The sequence below is a fragment of the Pyrgilauda ruficollis genome, unplaced genomic scaffold, assembly GCF_017590135.1.
Source record: "Pyrgilauda ruficollis isolate IOZ18807 unplaced genomic scaffold, ASM1759013v1 scaffold22, whole genome shotgun sequence".
Lineage (NCBI taxonomy): Eukaryota > Metazoa > Chordata > Aves > Passeriformes > Passeridae > Pyrgilauda > Pyrgilauda ruficollis.
The window spans coordinates 4,622,943-4,650,731 of NW_024521428.1; the positions used below are offsets into that span (position 1 = coordinate 4,622,943).

Below are 27,789 nucleotides of genomic sequence, written 5' to 3' on the forward strand. Positions count from 1 at the left end.
CAGGAACTCTTAAATTTGTCTGTACGGGATGTGTATTCAGGTAACTACAGTCAACAGAAACTTTTGTAGGTAATGGAAGATAGGATGAAAAGATGTAATATTTTTCTGAGGTTTGGGGGTTTTTTCCCTTTAAAAAAATAATTTCAAGTTCCGTTCTGTTGCAGGAGAATAAATAGATTGCAGTGTGCAAATGGAGTTTATGATGATAAGTACACTGAGAATGAAGACTACACAAACGCATCAGCTTTGCTTATGATACCTGCCAGGACTCCAGCTGAGGAAGTCTTTGTTCTTGGCACTTGGTGTCATTAAAAACTGTGAAAGCCAGACACTAAATTGGTCAGAACAGACCTTTTACATTCTGGCTGTTTTCCTGTCTTTATGGTCTGACTTGTCTCTTGCTCTGACATCAGTGGGTTTTGGATCAAACCTTTACTTCTGTGGAAGTCTTACAGACTGGAGATAGATCATAGAATCACAGAAAGAAAAAAACATCTACATCTGTACATTTTTGTAACAGGAAAGATAGGACAAGCTGACATGAGGAAAGGTAGTAAGCAATATAAAAAAACCAGAAATACTACTAGAACTAATAGCTCTAATAGTATCTAATAGTTTTAGATGAAAAAAATAATTCCTTTTAAATGAGTGGTGTCATGATCTGGTTCATCAACAAAACATGAAAGGTTTAGCTCTTACAGTTGTGAGTTCAGGTGGCTGCCTGTTTCTTCTTTGAGGAACAGAAAAGCACATCTTTAACTGCTGTCTTTAACTCCTTTCTACTTTGCAAACCATTGGAACTGAGAAATGACTAATTAATATAATTAAACATACTTTAAGCAAAGTTAAGAGTTTTCTAGGTAATTGTTGGAAATGAGCTGAAACAGGATGTGCTTGTTTGCATCAGCACTAGTGTTTTTGTCAAGGCTTTTGTAAGTGCACTTATATTTGTCTGGGCTTCAGCCCAGTTGTCTGCATGCTGAGAGACATGGTCCTGCTGTTGGGAGTAGGATGGGAGTGAAGGGCTGGCTCAGATTGTTTTTTCTATGGGTTTTACTGGTGTAACTAACGCCAGTCTAGCTTGAACTGACTTGCTGGGGCCTCTGCAGGTAGGCACGTTAGAATGTCTTGTAGCAAAGAGGTGAAAAATTATATGATCTATTAATTCATTCTGCTGAAGGTTGTGGGGATAAAAGTTTTGAGCCAGAGGCAAGATGAGGTCTAAAGCTCCAACAGATTTCATTTGGGACTTGGGGATTGCTGTTTGAAGGCAATAGATTTAGTCAGAGGAACCTGAGGTCTGCAAAGTTTAATACTTCCTTTTTCTTAGTGCTTTTAATTGTATCACTAGAATGCTTAAAGCGGTTTTCTGTATTAAGTGTGAAAGAAGGAAACAGTTGCTAAGAAAGATTTCTCAAGTAGTTTACATTTTAGAGTAGATTTTTTTTTTTTTTTTTGCTTATACCTATCAAAACCCCCCAGAAACGTGGATCACAGATGTGTTAGGTTTTGCTGATCTCTCCTTTGGATGTGCTTATGTCCCCACAGATTCCCTGACTTTTTTTTATTCACTGCCAGATGGATTACTTCAGTCCTACACAAAGTGAAGCAATTCAGAGTTACATATAGTTATTGTAGTTATTGATCAGTGATCAGTGCTTCCCAGCAGTTTTAGTTCTAAAGGGGACAGGTTTGCACAAGGCATCTGAGACACCCATGACTGATAATGTGTTGGCTTTCTGCTCTTCCTGTGCTCAGAGGCACAAAACTCACGCCTTGGGAAACTGACTTCTTCCTGTTTGTCACCCAGTCCTACATATTGAAAACAGCTTGAAGTCGAGCCTTGGTGTCTTTCTTGTGCTGAGTAAGTTGCACTGGTGAAGTTACTTGCAGAACAGGAAGTTAGTTATCTGACTGGAGTCGATGTTTTAAATAACTTCTGTTAAAGAAATTACCTACAACCATAGGAACAGCTACTTTGTCCTTGAGCATTTTTAAAAAAACAATTGAAAGGGTTTACTAGAGGGAGAAGGGGAAGTGGCTTTGCTGCTTTGCTTGTGGATGTATGGCTGTAGAGGCATAGGGCAGGCGTAATTGGGTAGACAGTACCCTGTAATGTAGCAATGGACAGAAGATGGATGCCTTTGTCTTTTTAGAGGAAAGTCTCACATTGGTACTGTTCTTTTGAGAGAAAAGTACTGTCAATCTGAAGGGAACCAGCTTACTTTTTTTTGTCTTTTGTGCCAACATGCATCCTTCTTTTTGCTGCTTGAACCTGGTCTAAATATTTCTGCAGTATTCCAGTCCAAGCGACTGTAATTGGGTGCAGGTACCCCTCCAGTGGTCAAAACTCATTATTCAAGCTAGTTGTAAACATTGATGAGGTTTCAAATAACCCTGAGGTGGAAGTCCTTGTAATAGTGTTCTTGCACTTGAACTTTGGTGGTTCAGGTCTTCAAAGTTCCCTCTACTAAAACACAAAAGAGTAGAGGTTTGCAGTGATGGTTACTTAATTTTAAGGGTCAGATCTTAGACTTTTGCCAAGTCTTGCAATGTTAGCAATTGGGAATTTGAGGAAAACATTGAATATCACAGTTTATAATTCCTGATACACTATATACATCCATAGGTGCTTTAAAACTTCTGACTCTGCCCCAGCCTTGGGGCAACATAATAACAGAGAGTGTATCTTGTCTACCTTATGCTTCTCGCAGTATTTTTATCATAAGGTTGGTTTTTTTTGCCTTAATTTTCTTTGCAAAACATGCCTTTCCTTGGTTTGATCTTCAGTTTCTCCATGCGGAATTGAGCCAGATGTGGATGAACATGTGCAGTAAGATGGGTAGGCCTGTACCTCTATACTGTCCTCTTAAAGTATTTGCTGAACTTATCCTAAAGAGATTCAGGTTTTATTATCTATGTAGCTTCATGTTTTCAGTGACATTTTTTGAGAAATACATTCAAGGATTTCTCATAAATACAAGAGTTACTTCTTTTATGTTGTTTAGATACAACAGTTGTAAGAGTTACAAATTTTATGTTGCTTAAAAGAATGCCAGGAGAAAACTGTTCCTACTTTAACTTTAAAAATTACACCTGTCTATAGGGATATTTTTCAAGCAGATAATTCACTCTGAATGATTTTGTGGCAACACTGTTTTAATAATTCGAAGGGTGACAAAGCAGATAGACTTGAGAAAATAGTGCAAAATTACTACAAAAACTAATTTACTGACTAATTTTGTGTTTTCACCTGCAAAGAAAGATAAGTGCTTGATTATGGTGCATGTGTGCATAAGTGTTGACATTACCTTTAACTAGCCCCAAGTGTGCAAGTCTCATCCTTTAGCACCCATGGTGATTGTACAGTGCAAAAATAGATTATATTGTGTTTGTTCAAACAGGCAATGGGATAAAAAGTACCTAAGAGATGGAAAATTTTTTGGATGTTTAACTGGGTAATCTCTGTCTAAAATAAGACCTACCAGCCTAATTACTTATATGAAAAAATGATTTTTTTTCTTTTTCTTTCTTATTAGAATTGTTAGCTTGAAAGACTGAGAAAGAGAAAAAAGACTAACAGTAATTTCCTGAATTGTCTCATTTTTATGCTTGCAGATGATAGTAGGATCACTCTGGGACTTGATAACAGTTTAGAGATTAGCTTGAAGACATGCTGCTCTGCACCAGCTGCTCTTAGTTGCTCTCCCAGATTGAATACTAAGGATGCTATCCCCCATGTCTTGCTGGGATTAATTTTATGCTACTTTGAAAAACTAGGGTTGGTCTGCTTTGGTACACAAATTGGGGTATGTTGAGTGTTATGTGAGCTAAAGACAGCTTTTCATTCTGCTGGTGCTGTTATTCTCCACCATGCTGCATTTAAGCCAGGTTTGTCCTGTAGTTCAGCTGTTAATGTTTTTTGAAACTAGGCTGAGACTGCAGTACCATAGTACTGCCTATTTACACCTTCCTTCAGCATTCTTTGTACTTAGAGAAAAATTATGAGTAGCACATTTTGGAGGAAAAAGGATGAGCAGCCCCCACAACTTCCAAGAGGTAAAAAAGCCATCCTCTTAGTTACCCTCTCCTCCCGTATTTGACATCCAGCTCTTCAAGAAGACCCTATACTAACTAGCTGCTCAAAGTACAAAAACTAGTGTGTGGACTTAAAGAGGACAATAAAAGGTTACTGCTACAGATGGCTTTGTTGTAGATTTCAGGGTGTTGATAACAGAGTTTCACAGAAAGGTTAAACTTGCAGTATCATTTTTTCCTTTTTTTTCTGTGTGGCTTCTGCAGTATTAGAGGCCACACTTGCCACAGCACCTTTCCAGGCTGTGAAGCCCATGCAGTAGAATATCATGTGGAGGCTCTGCACAGCAGTTCTTCTAGAGTCACTGATATTTTTCTTCTTGTTGGCTTTTTTTGTTGGTATCACATAATTCTGAAAAATGTCAGTAGTGCCAATCTGCAAAGGAACACTTGGAGAAAGCTGTGCTGACATTAAAGGAGTGTTTCTGTCACAAGCCAAAAGGCCAGGAGTTTCAGGGATGGGTGGTCCAAAACAGCATCCAAGCTCAGCCTGTCATGTGGTTTATGTAACTGTGCTCCAGCATGCTCAGAAATCCTGGGGGACTTGCATAACTCCATATTGCAGCTTCAGGAGCCAAACCTTTGAGGATTGCTGAATGCCCAGCCAGGAGTTTCTGATTGAAGCACTGTAAACTTGCATGGTATTTCTTTCCCTTTATTCAGTATTATTGTCTTTATTGCATTAAAGAGGCTAAGCAGACCTTAAATACTTCATGTGAAGTAGCACTGCTTTGATGTAAGAAGTTGTTGCCTCCTGGTAAATGGTTAGTCCCCTTTACCAAGGAAGTGAGTTACTTTTGAAGCCTCTGACTAAATAAGCTTTATTGGTTTAGTGTCTCACTTGGTTTCCTGACAGTCAGACCCAAACTTTCAGGGAGTATTATGTTCATCAGAAAATGTAATTGAACCTTTTTTCAGACTGAAACCTATAGAGCTCTTCATGGTGAGGAGCTCTCTGCATCTTCTGTACAGCTATGTCAATGGAAGAGGCCTTGATGCTGTCAAGGAGCATCGTTAAGTACAGCCTAAATTCATAGAGTTACCTTCTGCTTAAATTCACAAGAGACAGACCTGAAAAAGTTTGGGTCTTTTTCCACAGAGAATTAGCAAACAGTGTTTTTGTTGCCAAATAAGACTTCTGTGAAGCTTTCCTGATGATCTCTTCCCAGGTCCTTTTGTCTCCACTCTCTCCTTTACTGTCTCAGCTTCCCCAAGCATCTCTCTTTATTCTGAGCAGCCTGTCAATCAGTCAGCTCACTCTTGCCTGGGGAAATGTGTGCTTGTCTCTGCCTGAGTTCGTCCTGTCCTGAATCCACCTCTTTGCATCTTTCTCCATCAGGGTTAACTGTGCTGTATTTCCTGCCCTGCCACACTTTCCCCTAAGATGACTTGCTGTGCACTTTGGCCATCACTGCTCAGTTTCCTGCTCTCTAATCCGGTTTGGCCGATTAGTGAGCCACCACAGTGCTATTGACTTCTCTCCTTTCAAGACCATATGCTAAGAACTGCTCTGAGGTTGGTGTGTATCCTGTTGATGGTAACATTGATCTTTGCCTTGCTGAAAGTCTTCATTCCCCTGCTCTGACATTTCCCTGGTTTCTTATATTATCTAGTACAAAATCTCATCAGAGATTGTTCCCATCTATTTTCTATTTTGAGCTCTGCTTCTACTGGATAGCTATTTGACTTAATCCACTGCAGCATTTCTGTACATCTTCTGTGGAATTTTTTATTTGTTAGTAGGGCTGACTGGGGCATATTAGCACCAGCAGACTTCATTCCCTCTGTGGTTTTAGAGGGAAGCAATTGCCTTTATAGAGGTGATTCCTGACAGCATCTAAGTTAGCTGCATAGCTCCTGCTTAGCTTAGGTGCTCTGAATTGCACTCTGCCTGTCTTCTTGCTGAGAAAGTAGAGAATACAGTGCATTTTCTGACTCTCCTGGACATTCTTGTTAATGCAGTCTGTTCATCCTCCACATTGCATATAAGCATGAATTGTAGTCTTTTTCAACCTGTTTGAAGTGATGAGAAGCATTGAAGAATTTTAAGGCATGACTTTTTAGCTTCTGTACTTAAATATTCCTTTATTCCTGTTTAGCAGGCTGCATCTGTAGGAGGAATAAATAGATTTGTTTCTTTAATGAAGTATTTTGAGTTCCCACTTTTTCTTTTCATTTTTTTTCCCTTAATGGAACATTTTTCAATGAAAAACTTAAGTCTAACTATTTCATCTTTTTAGTATCTAAATTATAGGAGTTTGCACATGGAGTAATAGACCTGAAAAGACTTCTCTAAAAGCAAACAAACTAAAAGATCAGAAGTAAGATACCAAAAATATGTTGCTTTCCCATGTGGATTTCTTTTCTATGCAAGTAAAAAAATTATTATTTCCTTTTCATTTTTTATATAGGTGCTGATTGCTAGCAGTTTCATGCTGATTGCTTCAGTTTCTCTCTTGGAGGGAGAGAGCAGGTTGAAGAAATATGCTCTATTTTTGTAGAAGAAAAAGACTTGTGTTGACTACCTATTACAGTCTATAAAAATAAATTTTTAGCTTATTTATATCAGCTTGACAAAGTGTCAAGTTCTTTTAAAACAGTGTTTAGCCAGTGTTTATGTGGTTTCAATGTATTATATGAATTCCTAAAAAAGGCAGATTATTTAGAAGCTCTGCCCAAAACAGGTGCTGCTTAAATCTTACCCTATTTTAGACCCACTGTAAAAAAAAAATAAAAAAATACACCCATACTTTTGAAACTAGTTTAATGTGAGGATAGCTTTTACTTGTCTTTCATTTTAATGTTTCTGTTTCCTTTTTCATCTTAACTACAGGTGTAATATTGAATTACTGCCTGTGTATTTTAAGAGTCCTTCCACAGTTATGGGTGTGGAACACGCAGTTTCCATGCTCTGTGTTCTTCCTCTTCGCTCAGCTTGCTGTCTCTGTTCACTGTTCATATAATCAGCAAATGTTAATTTACTGTAGTCTGTTTCAGAAGGCCTTGCATGGAGGGTTATTAGGATTGTTTTTCCCAAGAGAAATTATCAGAGAATTAATGCTATTTTGGAATATAGCAATTGATGAAGTCTTTTCATGCTACCTGTCTTTGTGGCTCTTGCTGACTTGTACTGGTGGTTTTGTGTTTAAAGCCAGGTTTTTTCTGTTAGTCTTCTTTGTCTCTCAAATGATTTAATGAGTTTTTGAAATCCTCAACTTGCAAAAATGAATGTAGTTTGGAGTGCACCTTTATAGGAATGTGACTGTCATTTATTAAATAGTTATTTGAAATATTTGTGCATTGACTAGAGTCAACTGGTTGACTAGAGTCAACTTCACAAGATGTGGATGGAGATGAATGGATATCTTTCTTCCAAAACTAAGCATTATCCTAGAATTATTTAATAATACTCTAAAGAAAGCTTGTCCAATATTCAATGCACTAATTAGATCTTAAGATTCAGTTCCCAAGACTTTTTGCAAAATGTCAGGCAAGTAATGAATAAAATCATTACCAGCTCAGTCAGGTGGGCCCTAGAAACTTGTACCTCTGAGCCTCAGACTCAATCTGCTTCATTCTTCCATTTGAAAAAAAAACCAAAACAACAAGACCCAGCCATCCAGTCCCACACCTTGCCCCCCAGAAACACCTAAAATGAGCTGGGAGAAGGAAAACCAGCCTTCCTCTGGTTTGGGTTAAAAGCTGTGTGGTAATCTAGAGAGCAAGTAATGAGGATAACACGACCTCATCTCCAGGTGCATGGTTTTTCTCTGTCCTCGGTTGTCTCAGATGCAAAATGCATGCCAACAGACCTGTCCTTTTCACCAAACTAATCTGTGTGTGAAGGAAGCCTTGGTTCTGTGACCCAGCCAGGCGTGAAAGGACAGCTGCAGCTCCCAGGGGTGCAGAGTGGCAGGACCTGTGGGCTGTGACCATCATCAGGCAGGTGCAGGAGCAGCCATCAATTCCAAAGAGCTGAAGGACATCACAGAATTAGAAGGAGGTGGAAATGGGAGAGCGAAGGTTGATGGAAAATACTTGTTTTATTGTCTTTTTAATATAAAAACATAATGTAATCTTACCAGTTTAGATCAGTGCAGTTTGACTATAAACAAGAGGTTGTATGTTAAAATAAAATTCAAGGACTTGGTGTTTTCCCAAAACACTGTATGATGCAAACGTCTGTAATCTCTGGTCTCACCTTAGTCACCATGTCATCCCATGCCAGAGGCCTTTTACTCTACTAGAAAGTGAAAATATTCTAAACATACAGCAATATATTAATGCATGCTTATGGATTATACATAAGCAAGTGAAGCTCATTGAGAAGAAAAGCAGAAACACATCAAAGCACTGATATATCATCTGCTCTTCCAACAGATACATGGAAAAATGTGCTATAACTGGTGGGTCTCTTTGGGGTCTGTATTTTTATGTACCTGCCAGAAAAGAAAATAGTTCATTTAATAAGGAGAGTCTGAATCTATTCTTTTTAAAAATCATTGTTACTTGCCTACTTTTACCATCTCTGTGGGTTTGCTGGTTTGGAATTGACTGTTCTTAGAATAAGACATGTAGCCTTTGACTTAAAGATTTTTTGAAATCCCATTAGGAACACCACAGTGCTACTTTTAGTGAGCTTTTTCTGTGACCTCATTTTAGGAAAAATCCCAAATGATCTCAAATCAATTAAGTTCTGAATGTCAAAATTTAAATTAATCATGAAAGAAACACTTCCATTATCAACACTTTTAATAAGCTTTTCCACCTTGGGTTCCCTGCTGGATACTCTGTGTACAGTACCTTAGTCTTTGACTGGTCTCATTGATTATTTGGTGGCATTAATCTGGAGAATAATTTCCTGTGTACTACAAATACATAATGACTTAAAAGTTGTGAGCTTGCAGATAACTCTTTATGATTGTATTGTTTTCTAATATCGCTAATAATTTCTTCTTTTGAAAGAGGGAATAAAGAATTTTGAGAAGGAAGAAAAATGGTTTAACCCTGTGGCCTTTAATTTTTTTTTTTTTTACTGATCAACTTACATTTGGGGACCCTCTTAGCATTTTGTGAAGTGCTGTATTACGCTGTACTAAGAGCAGGACTTCTTTTTTTTTTTTTTGTACAATGGAGGCAAAGAATGACAAAAATAGGAATAAGAGAATGAGGCCTGAAACATGTCTAGATAGGCAGTTACTTTTCATGGCCTTACTAATTAGGAACCTATCGAAAGATGATTTCACTGCTGAAAATAGGGACTGGTTAACTTGCAAAAGACTGCAGATGAGTTGGGAAGACAGCACAAAGCATTAGAAATCTATTGTGCAACCACAGAAATCTCTCATTACAGCTGCTCTTTCTTTGTGGAAATGAGGAGTAAATTTTATAGCAAATACTGCAGGAATAGTCATCAAAAATGTTCAGCTTTGCATTCAGTCTTACAGGGTTTTGATTTGTTTTCCCCAGTGCAGCAGATGGTACTGGGAAAACAATAAGTCTTTGCATCCACTTTCTCCAGCACTTACAATTGTTCTTTCTGAGGCATTTGAAGAATCTACCAGTCACAGGTCACCAGCATGAGATCTGCAAGTCCTGCATTGTGGAGACAACAGGAAGAACTTCAGTTCGAAAATATTTAGAGTATATTGAATGAGCAAAATGTGTGGATTTAGAGAATATCCATCAGAGTATAGAATTTTGTTAGACAATGTGAAGAATTGTGATGTTTAAGTCAGACAGGCTTGCCTCAAAATGAGTTTATGCCTGGGTTTGTTTGGGTGTCTCTTTTCTTAGGATTCACAGGATTCAATTGAAGTGATTGTATGAATGCAGAAAATGAGCAGGCTGGCTTGCAACAGAGGGGGAGTTGTGCATTGTATAGAAAAATAAAGATTGTTTGGAATAAGGAATTTGTGGCTGTATTGATAGAACAGCTTTTAGTGTTCTTGGAAGCCTGGAGAGACTGGGTGTGCTCTGACATACTTTCTCTGTTATCCAAACTGAATCTATGGCATGTATGTAAGATTTGAGATTATGGATTCTTCTGCACTTGTCCTATGTGGGGATTTTTTTTAGGAAAAAGCTGAGTTCTGAATATAAGCAGAATGAGAGCAGGCACACAGTAATTGTCAATGGTGCATTGCTTGATTATCAGGTTTAATGTATCATTAGGGTCTTGCTGACCTTTTCTGTCAATGCAAAACATGGGCAGATGTTAGCATTAGAGAGAAAAAGAGAGCAGAAGTGGATAGATGTGAGCAGGCCGGTTGCCAAAAGATCAGCTGACAGTGTGCTGACATCAAGAGCAATCTGGAGAGTCCTCCTTACCCAAGCAAGCCTTTGCAATGTGTGGTTGTCTGTATATGCAGGAGCCACAGCACTGTCTGTAAGCCAGTCTCTCGTCTGGTCAGTACATCTTTGTTGCTATGAGATATATTGTCCTTGACTTGTTTTGGCTGATTTCTCTGATCTTAGTCTCTGCAGTTTGTTGTTTCATCTGGTGAGAAAAGACAATTAAGGGGAAATGGGCATTTAGGTTGTCTTTTGCATTTTCACTGGATTTGCAGAAGTACTTCCCTCTGAGATCTGCGAGATCTGCATGCATTGTGTTACTGACAGCTTGTAACTTTGTTGTCTCTTCCATTGCAGTCTATGTAGCTTTGGATTGTTAGGGAGTAATAAAAAATACATTTTACGTGGGTCACAGCTATAGCAGTAGCTTGAGGAGGTGGTCTCAGTGAAGAGATGTACTTGTGTGCAGGAAACAGTTTCCCACAGCCTCTTGTGGGTTGCTTTGCTTTTTAGAGAGGACTGCAAGATGCTACCGAGTGGTGGATGATGTAGTGAAGGTAAAAAGTTCAACTGCTACAGTGTGTCCTGTTATTCATCTTCAGAAATCTTGAGATGACTGTGGTAAGTGCATCATCCTCATCCCTCTCCCCATACCCAGTCACTAAAGATCTGCTCTCATGTGTTCTCCGTTCATTTTCTGTGCATGGTAAAGGTTCTGGTTCTGACACTTTTCCCAGCAGGAGTCTTAATTTTCCTGAGAAGCAAACAGTGCTTTTGTCATGGCATATCAAAATACCCTTGAAAGGTAATTAGATGGAAGAAAGGAACCTTTTAGTGAGATGCATCGAAAGGGAAGTCTGATAGTCTAATAAGCAAGACACTGAGATCTAGTTTCTGCATTTTTCTGTAGACATATGTCAAGTCAGTTAGCTGTGTTTGTAAGATAATGCAAAAAATACTCATCTTCCCAAATTTTTGCCTATATGTATTTTCAGAATACATGCTCCTTTTGCAGTGAGTGTCTTCTACTGTGTGTGTGCATGGTGCTCACTTCCACATGTGGCTGCTCACTGGTACTTTGGAAAGTATTTTAGTGCCCATGTCAATGATAAAAGAGTATAAGCCTGTTCAGGAAATTAGCTCTGCTTTTCCTCTTGAAAATGTGTCAGTGCTCCTCAAAAATTAGTGTCTCTGAACTCTTACCTTTACACACGACTCAGAAAAATAAGATTATGAAACATTAGGATGCATGAGAGAGTGTAGCTGTTGGAAAGATGATTGGAAAGCTAGGAGGGTGAGGGTGGAAGGAGGCACTGTGGATATTGGCAGTGGTCCTCAATCTGCTTCAGTTGCCCTGCTGCATCAGGAGCCAGGTCTGTCCTTGAAGAAAATGAATGGTTGTTTTTTGTTGTTTTTTTTTCCATTCCCTCCCCACCCCCAGACATTATAACCTAAGAAGAATAAGTCTCAGAAACAGGATTAGAGGTTCATGTTCTTGGTGAGGACAATCTGAGCTTTCATGAGAAAGCAGGTTAATAAGAAATCTGACAATCTGGAATAGGCTGTGGGAAACCACTTCCACCATCACTGGCTTAATAATGACTTTAAAAATAATTCCAAACAAATTAATTCCTAGAGACAGGGAGGTGATAAGGAAGAACAAGATTCTTGAGCCTGGTACCATGCTGAATAGGTACTAGAGAAAAGCCTTTTCTTGCTTGCTACCTAAAGGTGAGTAAGGAAAAAACATTATCTGTAGACTGTAAAGAGTGTATAATAGTCTACACTGCCTCTTAATGCAGAATCTCTTCCAGCAGTGTTTAGTTCAGAAAGCTGTGCTAAATTTCTGGTCAAGATGTCATCCATATCTGTGTATATTCACTTTGGCTGGGGTAAGAAGCTTCAGGTTTTCCCACTTTTCAACCCCTGGCCCAACCCCTTTCTATTTCAGAATGTCCAGCAAAAAAGACTGATCAATTAAACAACAGGAAACTGCTGCCTACAGCAGCTAAATCACATCTGATTTGTAGATGAGGTCATTTGCAGCTGAGGCAAGTACATGCATTTTACACAGTGGGTGCTCACTCTTGGTGTGCTTTATCCCTTTGAGGCCTTTAACAGCTCTTTTCTTTGAGTCAGCTTTGATCCAAATCTTGGCTCTTAGCTGGACAGCAGCACAAAATTGAATGTAGATATACAACTGCATGCCATATATTTTAAAGGAGACAAAAACCACAACTCCCCACCTCCCAAGAAAAAACAAATTACCATCTTCCAAACCCCCAGACGTGTGAAGTATCGTCCAGTTTTGTCTTCTTCTCTGCCTGTGTCATAGATGCCATTCGGACCATGTTAGTTTTCCTGATTAAAATCCCAAGGGTCTTGGTTTGGTTTTTTGTTGCTGCTGTTGTGGTTTTTTTGTGTTTTGATTTTTTCCCTGGTATGCTGTGGGTTTTAGCATTCTTTCACCTATTCAAGCATTTAAAACACGAAAATAAAGCCTTGGAAGCTTAACAGGAGGAAATATTCACTGTCATAAGTAAACTGGGGGAAAGGATGGGATTCAACAGAAGATTTTCCAAGTGATAGAATACTAATGGTTGTAGGGGAAAGAATTTAATTCAGTGTATCATTATAGATACCAGCTATTCTATATCCCCCTTGTTGATGCTGTCTCCATGACCATGCTTCAAGAATTGTTTTGCTCAACTTGATTCCTTCTCATCTCTTGATCCCTGCCAAGGCAGTGTTCTTGGCTGCTTTGAGAGACATGGAGTAAACATTTGTCGTCAGTAGCACAAAGTTTATTCAGCAGTTTTAATAGCCAGATACAGTACTGAAGAGTGCTGCACACATACTTGGACTGAATGGGCAGTGGTACCTTTAATTTTACTGGGCTTTGAAAGAGAATGAATTCTTGAAAATGACAAAACGCACAGACCCATGAAAGTCATGCTTTGATATTAGCCTTTCCATGAGAAATTTCAACACAAATCTGTTTAGCTGGGTGATAGCCAACTGGACATTTGCTAAGTATGAGGGAAAATGTTCAGCTGTAAATGCTTTGACATGAACCAAGTGTTTTTGCCCCAGATTATCTGGGATGTTTATATGAGTGGCTGTTTAGGAGGTCTCTGCATTTTAGTGGCATTGTTCCTTCAGCCAGCATCTTCTTTTGACAATACTTGCTTGATTCATCCCACTCTAATTTGCTTCCATGTATTTAACCTGATGGCTCAGTACTAGATGGCTTCATCTCTCTTGAGGGCTGAATCTGTTAAATACTGCAACTGCTTAGTACAATGTGCCTTTCAGAAATAAGTGGGATCAGTACAGCAATGTATATCAAGTGTCCAACATTAAGTGCCTAACTTTGGCTTCATGGTGCCTGTTCTCTCTTGTTCATGGTGGGGTGTCTGGCAGGCCTGGGAAATAAATACACGTTCAAAATGCTTCTTTGACTAGGCTATCAGTGCCTGGTGAGATGGATACCTGTGGAGATGCTGCCAGAACTCGACCCTAAGCCCAAATGCGCCGTTCCTGTTTATAATGCAGGTATTCTGTTTTCCTATAGGCTCTTTTCCCTGCTAAAGTGGTGGCAGGCACACAGCATTTCTACTCATGTGCATCCCTTCTTACAGTCCTTCCTACAGTTCTCTCATGTCACTGCATTTGAGACTAAATTTGCCGTGCCCAGAGTACTTAATGAAATCAGACACTCTGCTATGAAGTTGTCATGAATAAATGGATATTGCCCAGGCTCAATACTTTCATTTTACACTCTTTCCTGGCTTTTTTGAGTTCTGCCCCTATTCTTGACGAGATATGTGAGCCCACGTGTGTCTTGTAGTAGTGCATCACCTGCCATACCATGGTATTCATTTGGTCTGCAGAGCAAAATCTTGCATTCCTGACAAATATATTTGTGGTGAAGAAGCAGAATTGCTATTCTGGGAGGAAAAACACAAACCCCCAAACAAACAAACAAACTGAAACTGCTCAACTCTCCAAGATTATGCAGAGGATAAAATCCAACTTTTGGGGCAGTCTGCAGGCACACACAGAGACACAGGCAGGCAGTGAGTGCCTGTGTGACAGGGAGCTGGAGCGAGAGGGAGCCTTGAAACTTAAACTCCTCCTGCAGCTCTGCATCTGCTCTGAGTCACTGGTATGACTCACACTGACAGTGTTCACGTTAGCTAGTGTTCAGATGGAGCAGCTCTGGCAACAGAAGAAGCAGGTTATATTATTGATTACCTGCTGCAGCAGACAGTTGCACCAAGATTCATTTTTACGAGCACAGATGAAACAGAGGAGGCTCTACTGAGCACCGCTATAATTATTAGTATTGCTTTCTTAAGGTAAGAATGCCTGTTTATTTAAATACATACCAAAGGGAATTTGGAGCTTGTGAAGTCTGAATTACTGTTGCTGTTATCCTCAGAGGATGCTGATCTTTGGAGCTGCGTTACTGCAAAGCTTTGTCTGGACTGTTTGCTGCGCCATATGGAGAATCATATGGCTAATGGGCAGTGTGCATCCTAGGAAACAAAATAACTACTTTCTCATTCATTGATGTTATGTAAGGCATGGCAGCCATGTTAAGGACAGAAGACCTCTTTTGAAGAAACAGTCCTGCTAGACAGTAGGGCAAGGAAAACAAGTAGTTTTTAAGCAGCTGTCTGGTCTTTGGAGAGTGCTGCAGTTCTCTAGTTCTTGCTTAATGAATTTCTGTGTCAATAGAATAAAAAAGCAGTTGTATTTGAGGTAGCAAAATAATTGTTTACCTTTAGAGTCACGGTGTTGTTTTGCCTTCAGCATTCAGGCTGTGACTGTGCATGTGATCTGTGCAGTGCCTGGATGTAAACAGTTTCTTCAAATACTGTAAGTGGTACTTCCAGATATTGGGGTGATTTTCACATTGTGCTACTAAAAGCACATATGTAATGTTCTGGCAATTAGTAATATGCAAAAAAATGAGACATATTCTAGTTAGTGTTGATATATGCAGAGTAGGTATAATATTTGTTTATAGTGGCTTTACTGCTATTTTACTCACTTTAGTGCTATAATTTTAATGTAGGTTAAACTGGTATTGCTTATTACACTCTTGTAGAATCCTCTGGGTCTTGAGCATTTGCTATATTCCCCACGAGATTTTATAAGCTAGGGATTCTGGTTTTGGACTGCAGTACTGAATTTTATCTTAATTTATTTTTTTCTTTTCTCCTGTTTTTCCCCCCTATTTATTTTGTATTTGCAAAGCAGTATCCTTTTAAAGTACAGTGAGGTTGGCAGTTGCTTTCAGTAATAAGGGAGCCAGATCACTTGTGTTTGTTTTCAGGATGAGGGTATTTTCAAAACCTGGTCATTTCCTAGACTGCTTTCAGGTACTTGAAATTACCACTCATTTCCACGTAGAATTTACATAAAAGGGACAACTGTCATCTTCTCTGGAAGAATTACAGTGCCATAATAATGGCATTTAAAAATGACAGCATACTTTAGGTTCTTCTTCTGTTTGCTAGTTTATAGCATTTACTGATGAACAGTGTTTTCATTGCTATGAATTAACCAGATTTGGTGTTACTCTAGCTTTTATAATAGATTCATTTTCTTAATAAAATAGAAAGTAAGGTCTGTTAGTGCATTTGTAGCATCTTTATACTTCTGGTGACATCCAACTTGGAAAACTACAGTGTGAGAGGAGCATTTAAAACAATGTCTGTCATGGATGCCCAAATTCCAAGGGAAAAATTTTGTTGACTAATTTTTATGACTTGTGTTTCTGATATTAAATATTTCTCAAGTAACAGCATTATAAATGCAAACTAGTTTAAACAGTGTTAGGGTTGGTTTTGGGACTGTTCACTAACAAAGTTCTGGCATGTGACAGTCTCCTTCTCCTCCCAGATCCAAACAAGTAGAAATAAAACATGTTTTACAGTCTGAATTTTTCTACTCATTTGTATCTTAATTACTTTTATTTAAGATTGTGTCAGAATTTTGCTTAAACAATTGCCTTTACGTATGCATTTACGTACATTATATCCGTGTTAAGTGCAAAGGAACCAGGTGCATTTGATCCTTCTATGGAGGGATTTTGCAATAAGTATAACAGGGCTTGTCAAAGTCTGCTCTCTAGGCAACCTGAAAGCTGGGGTTTGTTATCTTAAGATAGCTTTGTATTAGGCTGCAAGGGTAACAAGTGGCAGAGGCTATTTACATTATTTCACTGATGCTTTTGTCAGGACTTGAATTGTGAGAGTTCATATCCTTGGCCTTTTTTTTCTGTAAACCCAAACAGAAGATCCCAGCTTTCTGTTCTCCCCTCCTGTTCCTAACCTACAGGATATCAGAGCTTTTTTTCTCATCTCTGCATTACTACTGAGCCGTGCTTTGTTATTTTTGCCTTCTCTAAAGCTTTTGTGAACTTCCTGCTGAAATTTAAACCCCCTTTTTGATTCTCACTTCAGCTGCTCAGGTGTGGATTCTCTCCCCTTGGTAGGTTTTCCAGCTAGGAAAGCCTTGAATGCCACAAAGCTCATGTAATTCAGCACTTCCCTTTTGCTCCTTGTGCTGCTTGTGTTCCAAACAACAGGTAGGGTGTTAAGGCTGTCCTTTATTTGTGTCTTCCTTTGTAAAACCTCCTGCTTTTTTTTTTTTTTTTTTTTGGTGGCTTCTATTGTTGCCATGCTCTGTGTTACTTTGAGCCATTTGTCAGCCTTCCTGGCAGCTGCTGGATTAATTCTGATCTCTTACGTGTTCTGCTCTCTCAGTCCTTGAGCAGGAGTTTCAGAACAGACAGTGGCATCATCCTTGGGCATGTTGTTCTACGTCTCCCTGCCATGACAGCAGGAAATGGCTGCAGGAAACAGAGCTGGTGCTGTGGGTAGTATGTAGAGAAATGAGGATCCCAGAAAAAATAAAGCATTTCTCCAAAATTCTTTTGTGGGAGGAAGCACTCTCCTATTTTACACAAAAGCTGCATTAGCAATGATTTATAACTAGCCTTGCCTGTTGAAGAACTTAGGGGTAATCCAATCCTGTCCTTGCAATTAATTTAATTTATGTGAGTCATATTTGAGTGATATTTTTTATTGTATTACATTTATATCATTTTAGCTAATGATCAACACAAATTGGACCACTACTGTATCAGAAGCTGAATTTATACAGAGTAGAAGATGGCTCATGCACTGAATAAGGATTTATATTTTTTCCCCAGAAAATACTGAAAAAATGGCCATATTTTCTGTGGTGGTATGCTGTTTGACATTAGACTTCCTGATAAAGGACTCTGCAGTATATGAAAAAGCAACATCTTGGTGTTTGTGTAGTACATCCTTGTCAGAGAACATCACAGCATTTCTGTTTTCCAATAGGAATTTGAAATGAAGGGAGGGGAAAATTGTAGGAGTTAGGGTTTTTTTACGAGTTTTTGTTTCTTTTTTTTTGCATGTTTAAAATAAACCCATGTAAACTCAAGTTCTGTTGGAATAAAATCCTTGCATGTGAGCAGTATGAATAGCACCATTTGCAGTACTGGACCATCTTGTTTGTTGGAGAACTCCCCTTTTTATTTCTGTAATTTTTAGAGATGACAATTTTTACATGAGTTATTTTGGGTTCTTGTATAAGTATAAGCATCTAGAGGGCATCTCCTTGGCCCCCTTGGCTGCTTTCTGATGAAGTCTTCTTATAGGAATTAGATTTTTTTGCCTGGTTTTAAAGAGGAGGGGGAAAGAGTTGTTAAATCCTTGTTTGTGGTGTGTCCTGAAAAGCTCTTCACTTAATCCTGGAGCGGTTCAAGCAGGGGGACACAGAGGGAGGTGGTGAGCACGTCCTGGAAGGCCTGAACTGTTAGAGGGGCTCCCAGCTCATTGTGTTGCACCAGCTTTTGCAACAGGCAGAAAAAGTCACTGTCTCATTTGTTGTCTGTTTAAACCTTTGTGTATTTTGAAGCTTATGCTAGTTTAAATAAAGAGTGAATGGTACACCTATACTCTGAGGATAACAATGATGGTCCTTTCATTTGCCTTCAGGGTCGGGGTTTCACTCGACTTCATGACTGTAGTCCCCCTGTCGTGCTCTGGAGTCAGAGCCAGTGAGGATGAGGATAGTTCATTTTGCTCTGGTTAAATGAGGCTATGGCCTGGATTATGATGGCGTGTTATTTCTGTGCAGAGTTGTCCTTGTATTTTATAGGGATGCAGAAATCTGGGATTAGCTCAGTTTTCATTTCAAATTGATGCTTTGCCTTTAAAGCAGCAGAGTACCTCTGACTCGTCTTCGTGAGCTTAAATAAACAGCACCTAACTGGTAGGTTTGATGTCTCGCATAAGTATGAATTGACCTTCTGTGTTCAGGTGAAATGCAGTTTAAAGGGAGTGGGTTCATGATCCTTAATTCAAATTTACTTTTTAGTTAAATACTTGTTAGTGTCAGATGACAAAGCAGCTACAGGCAGAGGTGAATAACAGAGTATGGAGTCTGCTGTTAAAAAAAAAAAAATAAAGACAGCACTGCAATATTCTAGATTGCACTAAATGCCAATAACTTCATCCAATTTCCTGTATGTGATAGGTGAATGTATTATAAGTCCCAGATTCCTGAAATACAGACTGCTGTGAAAGATTTCTTCTGTCGCATTTCAGAAATAGACACGAGAGCTCTGATTTCACAGGACAAGATTTATTTTTTTCCAGGCTTCACTGTTATTTCCGTCAAGCAGTTGGAAGGGCTTTTCCTGAGGATATATGGACCAAAATGGTAAAATGTTGATTTGTATAATGCACATACAAGGACATGAAATAAATAATGCCATGTTGACAGTGTCCTCTGTTGTTTCAGGAAAACTTGGCAGAAGAGCTCTTTTGAGCTCTGTTTGATATGTGGATTTGTACGAAAAGGTTGTGTCACAAGTATTACTGTAATTAAATATTAGCATCATGGCTCTAAATACATTACATAAAAGTGCATGCAACTGAGCTGGCTAGAGTGAGCTCTTTCTATCATAAACACTCTCTCAAATGTGGGTGTCTGGGAAAAGTTACTCAAATTATTCTCTGTTCCTGAGAGAAATAGATGACTTTCAATTGTGTTTTGGTAAACAGGAGGTAGTGAGTAATAGGAAGAATGTGGCCTTTGTGGTTTTGCCTGCATAAGGAAGATTTCTCATCATTGTCCCATAGCTTTGTAGATTCTGATGAGAACATGATATTATAATGCCGACACTTCTACAGAAAACTGATTTTACACAGGAAAGTTGCTTGGAAAAGTGACTGCTCTTTTGCTAATGCATAGTAAGAAAGGCAGATTTTGCTGGCACGTAGTTAGAGAGACAGAGTGCATGGGCATAGTGGAAAGAGATGAGCACCTTCAGGGTACAGAGAGCAGTGAGAGGGGGGAGCCTGGTTGAGCACATGGAAGGATAAACCTCCATTTGCACAGGGAGAGTGTGAGGAAACAGCTCCTTTTATGTGTGGAAGTGAAGGAAGGCTGCCAGTGTCTGTGTGTGTGTGATCTGAGGAAGGGAGGGGTTTGGCTTCAACATCCATGTTGTCTCCGTTCTGACTTCCTTGTAAGTGCTTTGCCTTCTTTTGTTGGGATGAAAATATTTCCTAATACTTCAAGAAGGACTGCATGTTCTTTTCTGTGCTTGTTAGTGGGATTTATATTTCAGATATCTAAACATCACCATAGTCTTTAATTTCATGGAAAATCAAAATGTCACAAGGGGCCACCGGTAAGATTTTATTGTGGGCTAGAAAATATTTGGCACAGGTAAGAACTGTCTCTTTAAAAATCAAGAGTGTCTTTAAATAGCAATTTTATGTAAAATTTAGCAGAAAGACAAATGGAGGACAGAACACTTAACCAGAGAAGATCTGCTTAGCTGGTGTTATATTTGTGATAAGGAGGAGACAAGAACTCTCATAATTTGACTCAATTTGTGTGGAGATTTGATCCCCCTTCCAGTCATGAGCAAGGCATCCAGGATAAATGGGAAGAGCTTTTTCTTCCTAGCACCATGCTTTATTGTCACAAGCAGCATTTGCAGACATCTAAAAGATTGCTAAGAAGGTATGTGTCAAATAGGCATTTGAGAGGGTTGTGGTAACTGATGAAAGAAGAATGTTACAGTTTGCAGCATTTATTTTTTGGAAGTATGACATCTTTCCCAACTTCCCTAGAACTTGCATTTTTTTGCCTGTTCCTTTGCGATTCACATTTCTGGAAAACAGCCTTCACAGTAAACATACTATTTATATGAAAAGTTATTAATGCAGCCTAGATTTCTCCATATTGTACTGTATGTTTCATGGCTGGAGTACCCAATGTTCCCATTTACATGAGCTCTCAGGCTGCATTTGGGGGCTCATAAAATGAGGTCCAGTGCAGTAAGGTCCAATTACAAGGTCAGTGCAGTAAGGAAACCCATCTTAATGTCTCAACATCTTGGGAATTCGTGTAAAACTGAACATCCTCAGAAAATTAGCAGTTGCACTGCATGAAGATAATTTCCAGCCATTGTTCCTTGGATGTTTAGTTTTACAGTGAAGTATTATCTTGCTTGAAAGCATTGCCTCCCATGATAAAAAAAGGGAGAGGCACTGTGGGCATTTGGTAGCTAAGTAAAACGTGTCTTACTGTGACAATGATAGAATAAATTAAAGAAGAGGCTAAGAATTTTAGATACTGGACACCGTTCATTTGCTATCAACACTATTACAAAATTGTTCACAGTTGGTGCACCATGGTCCTGGGTGTCACCTCATCTTTTTGCATAAACACATAGCAGATGGTTGGGTCAGTAATGCTTGTGAAATCAAACCATGTCTTCTCTTTAGTATGTAAAATAGAATATGAAATACAGGATCTACTTGTGCAAACCACTTTGACCTTGAGACTGTCTTTTGTAATCTTCTCTTCCTGGCTTCCCATTTTGCGGAACTGCACTCTTTGTCTAGACTGACTTTGTGGAGGTGTGTGTTTGACAGTGTTGAGGAACGGACAGTGTTGTGTCATGTTCTGGGTTCTGACTCTGTGTGTTCAGCCTGGGGAGGTTCTACTGCATTCTGTGATTTTCTTTTCATAAAAATCAGGTGCAGAGCAAGGTAAATTGTGCCTGTGTTTCTGCCTGACGAGTAGGTGTGATGCCTTCAGGAGCACAGCCTAGTGCTAGCAATGTTAAAGCACTGCTACAACCAAGTGATAGATAGAGTTGCAGACATGTATTTTATTTCTTCACAACCAGGAATTGAGAATAAATAAAATTTTAATGTTGTTTACATAATATGCACAGTACAGGTTGCATACATAATGCAAGCAAATCTGAAGTAATTCTGGGGAAATGACATGAAGACAAGGCAAGTTTACTCTTTTTCTGGAGGTTATATTTTGGTGTAATGGTGATAGCATCTTGTGTAAATACTGCCATATTGATCACAATAATGATTTGCTTAGAGTGAAGTGAGTTTATCTTTGTTTCCTGTAAACTGGTATTTCAAAATGGGGAATGAAGACAGAATCCAAGAAATAATGTATTGCAAGAGTTGCAAGGGAGCTTAGACAATGCAGTATTTTATTTGCCCCAAAGCAAAGGAGATTGGACAGCACAGCAGGACACACAGTATTTTCTACCTTCTGTCTGCTAGAAAAAGAACATGCTGCCTCTGTTTGTAGGCTGATTATTGGAAACTTGAGCCTATAAAATATGTTTACAGGAAATATCTTCTGAGCTCCACTGGGTCTAACAACTTTCTTTGAATGAGCATTAGTTTGCAGCTCTGCTGTCATGTGTTTCATCCTCACTTTCTTGTCCACTGCAGAGATTCTTGCTCCCTAAAATTTGCCAGTATTATCAGCAAACAGTCCTTCCCCATCCCGAGCTTGTTAGAGGGCTTTGGTTTTGCACTGTACCTTTTGCCAAGTGTTCTGTTTTGCTCTTTTTTTTTCTGTCCAGGTATTCTGGAGAGAAGTTGGGTGGGGTGGTGGAGTTGGTTTTCGGTAGGTTTTTTGTTGTTGTTTTTGTTTTTCATTTGCTTTTAATGTGGTGTGTTTGGATTTTTTTTTTTTAAAGATATTGAGGTTATACCAACTTGTGCCATTTTGCTGACAGACAGAAGGAGGGAAAAAGTGAAGACAGGCAATGGGAGACAGTAGTTTAGATTGGCACAGCTCTTGAGGGAATAGCACATCTGTTGGACTGAACCTGGACAAAAGCTATTAAGGCTAACCTCCAGTCAAGCAGCTCTGTTTTTCCATGATTAAGTAATATACAAAATCACACCTGGTGTCATGGATTGCAGGTACCCTTCAGAGGTGTTGACGCCACATTTAATTGTAAAGGAAAAGTGTTAGTTGTGCCTTCCTTCCTGGAATGATTTAGCTGCTAACCAGTGAGTCAGAAAAAAGGAAGAAGGGAACATGGAGGAGAAAGTGAGGGATTTCCAGTGAGAGCATGTATACTCCATGTTATTTTTATGTTTGCTTTTTATCATACTGATGTTTTTCTACAGAAAATAGTGTCATGCACTTCACTTTCTGCAGTACTTGGGAATAATGGTGTGGCAGAGTTAATGGAGAAATTACGTTCTCCTTAGTTTATGTGGTAACCCTGGATGCAATTATAAGTGATTGGGGAGAGAAAAAGCCTCACTATATGTAATTTCTGTACAGTGAAGGATCTGAATGGCTTTTAAAATCTGGCAGCAAGCTCCAAGGTTTGAACTGCCATCATCAATCTATTGCAAAACAATTTCTGAATGGTTTTAATTTAGCAAAACCATGCTGCAGTCTTTAATAGAATGTGTTTTTTCGGGTTTTTTTTTTTTTTTTTTTTTAATTTTTTTTTTTTTTTTTTGTTTTTTGGTTTTTGGGTTTGTTTTTTTTTCTGTAATGAAGCTGTCTTGATGCAAAAGGCCAGAGAAAGAAGGCAGAACATGTAAAGAAGATGGTCCCTTGGTGCAGTCTACAGTAGTATATTACCACCCTCTGCTATGGTTTTACTGCTATTACAGGGCAATATAATTGAAAAGCTTTACAATGTAGGGTGAAAAAGGCTTGAATTGGTGCCCAGTTAGAATTGTTCATCTGCAAGTGCCATTAGTATCTCTGGGAGTGTGATACCTGGGCATATGCTGCTGGTCTTCAGTTTAGTTGTTACAGCTAAAGATGCACTTTGACAGTTCTTAATCAGGTATCAAAGTACAACAGAACTAGAGTGCAATTAAAAACTGTGGTTGTGTCAAAGAGGAGGACTTAAAGACGGCCTCTGGAAATGCAGTTGAAAACCCAAAGTTGCTTTCAGAAGGGGGTGCAGAGCAGGAGGGCATAGCAGGAGGTCAGAAGTTGCAGAGGGATTTCCGCAGAAGTTGAAATATTTTTTTTAAAATCTCACTGATGGGCTAATTTTAAAACACATCACCAATCTCACTGTTGCTTTGCAAGGTGGGTGTGACTTGCTGAAGCTAGTGAACAAGTTAGGAATATGACTTGGCAGCAAAGAAGATGTAGTTACTAGGTCACACTGTCTCTATTTTACAGATACATGAAGCTGAGCCACAAAGTTGAAAATTATTTGCCTGTCTCCACAGAACTAATCTGGGTTTTGTCACAGTGTTGTAAATAGAGCTTTTAGATTCCTTTATAATCTCTGCCATTTTAGTTTCTTCCTTTAAATTAAATAAATAATAACAGACCAGGTTTAAGTTTTATATTAGATGTCCTGAAGGTGAAGGTGGTACAGTATGTTACAGGATATTAATGTAGTAGGTCCACAGTATTAGCCCTTGATCGTGAGTGTGACTGGCAATGACTTGCCTGGACAGTAGCCTTCATGGTATCTAGGAGCTTTCCACAGCATTTGCCCTGCTTTTAGAGTGGAAAAAGAAAAAATAACCATGCTAAATAAATACAGTTGAAGTTATAAAGAATATTAAATTGGAACTTTGCAACTGAATTTGCCAATATAAAAATGATTTTAAATAGTATATTACTTTTTTTTTTTTCCTGAGAATTTGCATATCACAGTTACCCTGAAAAGAGCTCCATATAATGTTAGATGTCTCTGTCCTCATGGAGGACAAATAGCCAGGATTAATTAAATGCTTTGTAACTTGTCATCTAAACTGACAGTCTTAGATGTGAATCTCAAGTTTGTTCTGCCTTCACCTTGGACAATGAAAAGAGAACAAAACCTAAGCCACTTTGCAGGCCACTTCTATGAAGAGGTATAATTTTACAAGAAATTTTAGATGCATTGCTTATGAGTCCATGAAAGCACAGGGCTGGATGCAGTTTCCTGAGTTGTTAAATCTGGTTTTAACGTTGGCATAACGCTTTATTATATGGAAAACAAGGTTACCCTTGACTACACTGTCTTTTTTTGTTGCTATCGTTCATCTTATATTCGTTACTTTGTTAACATTCTGTTTATCGTAACACTTTTTTTACCTCAGTGGTGAAAGCCCATGTTATGTATCTCTGAAGAGCAAAGTGTAACTCTCCTCAGCTTCCACTTTGCTGAGTTTAACAGCGCTTTTGCGGAAGGTGGCTCTTCCTTGTCTGCACAAGCCTTTCTCTGCATGTTGCAGCTGAGCTGGGTGCTGTTCAGCTCATTGTAGCAAGTGTTCCTGGCTTAGTTTCACTGCTGCTTCCTCTAGCAGCAGGAGCACTTTGGCTGGTACACCCTAATGGAATATCTCCCTTTTTGTGGCTGTGTTATCTGACTTGAAGGCCTTCTTTCTTCTTGTTTTTTTTCAACTGATAAGCTCCCAGTTGGTAGCAGAAGTTCTTGTTAGTCCGTAGTGTGCTGTTTTATCTTAGTACTTTTTAACTTCTTTCTTTTACTTCAGTTCTGGTTCTTCTGTGTTAGTTTTGCTGTAAGCTGATGAATTGCATCTTGATTACTGCATCACACATTTGAACGCTGCTTTATGTATGAATCCTTCCTGAATTTAATGTTTTGAGGAGTGCTTTTCCTATGACTGCATTTTTCTGTGAATTAAGGATTTACCTTTCTTAATCTTACTGCATATATTTATATGGTTGCCCTGTGTGTACATTTTAATAGAGAAGCATCTTCTCCACATAGGAACCTGTTGACCTGCCACACTTTTGTGGTACCACACTCAAAGATTTCTAACGTGCTCTGTTGAAGCAAAATGGTAGATATTTCAGGTTAAAAATTATACTGGAAGGCATACTACTTGATAAGTTCTTGTTTTGATCTTGAGATAAAAAGTTTGATATACAGAGTTATTTCCTGCCTCCCAGTTATACAGACTTTGTTCTCTGAATGTAAATAAAGAGGTGAAGGTGTGAAACTGAATGAATGATTTTGTTTCATATGATAGAGAAGCTATGTTATAAAATGTTAACACTCAGCATTTTTTCACAGGTTTTTAGTTGGGTTTAGTTCTTGTAAGTATTACTTACTGCCCTGCCACCCCCCCCCCCCCCCCCCCAAAAAAAAAAAAAAAATCCTGTACTACTAGCCTGTTTATATGGATTGATTCACTCAGAAATAATTTGTGCTTTTTGTGTCTTTCAGATTTCATTAAAAAAGAACTGAATACACATGCTGAATTTCATCTGTGAAAGGTGGAGTAAGGTAAGATAATTTTAGTGATTACTACCGTAATGTGTGACGATCTATTAATCTGCAACACTGAAGGCAAGGGTTCAAAGATTCATCATAAATTAGAGGCAGAGAAATCTAAAAGGAACTTTCAGCCTTGGAAATAATGAAGCATTGACAAGGTCTGACATTCTGGTACCAGTGGCATACTTTTACCCTATGGTTTGTAGTGTGAGTCGTTCATTATATTGGCCGGGCCGTTCATTATATTGGCCCACAGAAGGTGAGGAAGTTCAATAGCTAGTGACAGTATAATATGTTTGTATTTGGACAAATGATGTGTTTCTGGAAGTCTGTGAGATTAAAAGTACAGCCTATGCTGAAAGGCCAATATTTGTTTCCTGTTTCTACCGTAGGAACAAACCAGTCTTTCTTTACTTTTTCTCCTTAAACATCCAGAGATGTTGATGAAGAAGGCAGGTCTGCCTGTCATTGAGCATTGCTGTAGCATAGAGCAGTATCTGTCAGGATGGGATCTGAACCCTACTGAGCACTTCACAAACATTTGTCAAGTATTTGCTTCTCCACACTGAAAGAGCTGCTTTATGTCCTGAGGTGTGGCAGGGTGCAGAGGCTGATGATCACATTACTAGGCCCTGAGAGAGAAATCTGTGTCTCTGGAGCTCCTGTTAGCTGAAGTGAGAAGACTCTTGGCCACTGGTTTCCAAGCACAGTTCAGTCATAGGACTTCTTTTGCTTCCTGTGTGCAGAGCAGCTGTGTTTTGACCTAAGCAGCTGCTTCTGGCATTCCAGAGAGTAAGAGAAGTTGGGCCACATATGCTGATGAGATGAGGGGATGTGGCCTGAACTGCAAGGCAGTGTGAAGCAGACGAATAAAATGAGTCTTCTGGTAGAGGCAGGAAGTTTTGCTGGTGTGGGAGTAGGAAGTAGTGAGAGGTGTAAAAGGATGCTCTTGGTCAAATGTGATGCTTATGGTTGCATGCAGAAATTGAGGGTGGACCTCAGTGTCCTTGTCCCTGATGTAGTGCCCTTAGTGCCCTTCTACAGAGTTCAGCAAATAATGAATGGTGGAGTAGAGTCAATGGTGAACAGTATTGACTTCTCAGAGATGTTATTCCCCTGCTCCTCCTAAGGGAGATCAAATTCATTTGTAAGGTCAAGAAGACAAAGTCAGCAGATGCACTTTCTCCTGCAGCATTGCTTTTCTTGTGTTAAATGTGTGTCTTAATGCAGTCTGAGAATCAATTACTGGAAAGTCTAGAGAGGTGTGCTGCCATGACTGTGCCTACATCTGAAATTAAAGCAAATGGTCGATACCACGGACTCAGTTATTTAATTGGGGCACAATGAAACAGAGTGCACAACAGGATGCTCTAGGGGCTTATGTATAATTTTTTTCTTTTGACCATCTTGAACTGCTCAGTGAAGAACAACTTGGGAATCAGGCATGCACTTACAGATCTTTCTCCATGCCAAGAAGGCCAGGATAAAGTTGCCAGCAGCAAATTAGCATTGCCAGATCCTGTAGCTATATTGTGACTTAAAAGGAATTGCAGTAATACTAGTCATTCATACCATCTTTCTTTTATTAATCATTGTCTGCATTGGAAAAGAAATGCCCGAGGCAATCCTTCATCTCCATCCAATCCAGTTCTGTTTCTTGCTGAAAAAATTAAAAAAGAATTGTCATTCTACCCCAAGACAGCTATGACTTCTCCCCTGAGGGATCTGTCTCCACACTTGCAAAGGAATCCATAATAATAGAGCTAAAAGACAGCATTTGGGACTCCCCT

At 39.0% G+C, this 27,789-nt stretch overlaps 1 protein-coding gene across 11 annotated transcripts in view; it reads left to right on the forward strand.

Annotated features, from left to right (window-relative positions):
- The window catches only part of INPP4A (inositol polyphosphate-4-phosphatase type I A), a 111,303-nt gene that overhangs the window by 13,558 nt on the left and 69,956 nt on the right, over nt 1-27,789 (forward strand). For 6 of the 11 annotated variants that reach the window (XM_041468387.1, XM_041468379.1, XM_041468388.1 and 3 more), the window contains one exon: nt 25,949-26,008. The gene's annotated coding sequence lies outside the window, so the exon portion shown is untranslated. Of the gene's footprint in view, nt 1-10,944; nt 11,011-14,648; nt 14,751-25,948; nt 26,009-27,789 lie in introns of those variants that run through there. The other 5 variants (XM_041468378.1, XM_041468381.1, XM_041468383.1 and 2 more) reach the window with 4 other exon arrangements.